This window comes from Polistes canadensis, unplaced genomic scaffold, assembly GCF_001313835.1.
Source record: "Polistes canadensis isolate GaletaPanama2010 unplaced genomic scaffold, ASM131383v1 scaffold_69, whole genome shotgun sequence".
Lineage (NCBI taxonomy): Eukaryota > Metazoa > Arthropoda > Insecta > Hymenoptera > Vespidae > Polistes > Polistes canadensis.
The window spans coordinates 427,383-430,216 of NW_014569616.1; the positions used below are offsets into that span (position 1 = coordinate 427,383).

The following is a 2,834-nucleotide window of genomic DNA, read 5'->3' on the forward strand; positions in this document are numbered from 1 at the left end:
AAAAAAAAATAGAATACTTACAGTGTAGTATTGTTTCTATAAATACAAACAAATATTAGACTATATCTATTTCTTACATTGACACAAATAATTGTAGACTGTATTATTCCTATCATTTAAGAAAAAATAAATTAAATATATATATATATATATATATATATATAATCTTCTATATAAAAATAATCTATATTTGTAAAGATAATGGTGAAATAACACTGATGAACAATTTTATTTAATTAACGATAATACGATAATAAAATAGATATCGAATAAACCTCTCGAACAAACATTCGTAATTTACAATACTAAAATTATTATTATTTTATTCAATTTTAATTGTGTTTTTCTCTCCAAGTTTCTTATTATTTAAATTAAAATGAATGAAAAAAATTTTAAAAGAAACGATGGGAATGATCAAAACGAGGATTAGTTTAAACTCTATGAGAAAAGTTTTTTCATTGAATTTCACGAATTGTCGCGTTAAATATGACCGCAAAAACGTATTTCATGATCGATTACTTTAAAATCTTCGTTTACCGTTTAACGCTTGTTAAAATCTCGGTTTATGGTAGCGTAACGTTTCGCCGCAATGCGTTTCCTATACATGAGATTCGCGGCCAAAGTAACAGTTTTGTAAAACTGTATCGAACTTAGGATAGGAGTACTGTTATAACAGGAAGTTATAATATCAATATTACCAGATCAAATTCAATTGATTTATTATATTCCGTTACGATATATCTCTAACACACAATAATATAGAAAAATTCAATGAATGATTATATTATTATTATTCTACGTTATATTTATCAATTGAATTATATTTAAAGAATCCAAAAAAAAAAAAATGATTATAATTAAGTATTGTTAATAAAAATGTGATTAGAAACGCGATCGAATATAAAAATAAAGAAGAAAAAGCAAAAAATAAAAGAAAGAAAGAAAAAACCGAGTTTACGAGTGTAGTAGTTTCGCGTTGAACTAGTTTTAGAGATATAATAGGTGAAAAAAAAAAAAAAAGATATTATATTAAGCGCACGCAATGAGCATCGAAAGGAATATCGAATTTCCGATTTCTACGAGTGATATTATTTATTACAATACCGCACGAGATTCATTTCTAATGGAAAACGGATTTTTGTTTAAAAAATATATATAACAAGTAAAATAAATAATTATTCTTTTTTTTTTTTTGAGATACGCGTTTAATCGTGAGATTAAGATCAAATGAAAGATAATATAACACAAATGTCAAATTAAAAAAAAAATGATAAATGATAAATATGTTTTTTTTTGTGAAATTTTTGCAAAAAAAAACACACACACAACCGATAGAATTAGAAATATAAAGTAATAGAATTAAACAGATATCGGTTAGGAAAGTATATGTATGTTCCATATACCAAATAAACGCGAACTAATGACGCAACCGTGAATCATTTCTGCAACACCTTGATGCATTTTACCGTTAGAAAGAGAAAGAAAGAAATAAATAAATAATAATAATATATATGTGACAGAGAATGAAAACGGCATTATTATTTATATCCAAAGTCAATATTAATACTTCGAAATCTTCTTCGTAGGTAGGTTTATTTCTAGATCTTACCTTGACGGATTTCAAATTATTTCTCACATTAACTTATAAGATAATATAACGCGTAATTGCATTTAAGCGCCTTTAATAATTTTTTTTTTTTTAATATGTATGAATGAATGAATGAACAACAACAACAACAACAACAAACAACGAGTATATATTAATAAAATGAGAGAAAAAAAAAAGAAAAAGAAGAAAATGACGCATTGAAAATATTTCCACAATGACCTCAAATACCAATGAGATAAACCCCCACCCTCCACCCTCCCCTCTCTACTGATGTTTTGCTAGATACATCCGTTGCAACATCTCAATGCTATGCATTAACTTTGCATTTTGCTATGCGACGAGTTGCAGTAGGTGTCGTCGTTTAGTATCCCCCTCCCCCCTCCCTCCACCTCCCATCGACGCGAATTAAATTTCTTTCTATTCGCTTTTATGTTTGTTTGTGCGTGTATGTGCACAATGGATTAAAGAGAAATTATTTTATATTTCTTATACAACGTTCGCTTACGTCATCGACGACGAAGACGTTTCGATATTTTCTTTAAATTCTAAACTTATGATATACAAATATTTGAAAGAAAAAATGCGAAACTAAAACGACCACGGGGGACGGGGGGACGGGGATTAAAAAATGAAGAAGAAAAAAACTTAAACCAACTTAAAAAAATTTCCAAGAATTACGTTAAACGTTGGGATCCGCGCGTATAAGCGAAAAAAAAATAAAAATAAAAATAGAAAGCATAGGAAAATATTTGTGTGTTTAAACTTGAAATAAAAAAGAAAAAGAAAAGAAACGTAAATGTTTTAATACGACTGGAGGGAAAATAATAAGGAAAGTAACTGGTAGGAAAAAAAAAAAATATTTCCTGGAAACGAACGTTGAAGCATTGAATTCACGATTTCACTTGGATCGAAAAAAAATCGCGTATATGTTAATTGCGATAATATCAATTGAATATATATGAATTTAAAAGTCAAATCTTCGCGAGTTATCTTTCTTTGGGGGCGGGAATATATAAAAATAATAATAATATGTAATATAAGTCTCTCTCTCTCAAAGGGAATTTTGGACGGTTGTTAAATCTTATGAACGATTTATTTTGAACCAGTTGTACGTTTCGTCCCTTACTTGAGACTTCATCAGCAACTTGATCATTTACAGTTCACGTGTCAATACATATTATCTTTTTTACAGAGTCATACATTTCAATAAAACTTAACATATTAC

At 27.8% G+C, this 2,834-nt stretch overlaps 1 protein-coding gene across 5 annotated transcripts in view; it reads left to right on the forward strand.

Annotated features, from left to right (window-relative positions):
- Nucleotides 1-2,834, forward strand: part of LOC106786239 (tropomodulin-1) — a 62,478-nt gene that overhangs the window by 44,691 nt on the left and 14,953 nt on the right. The window lies entirely within an intron of this gene.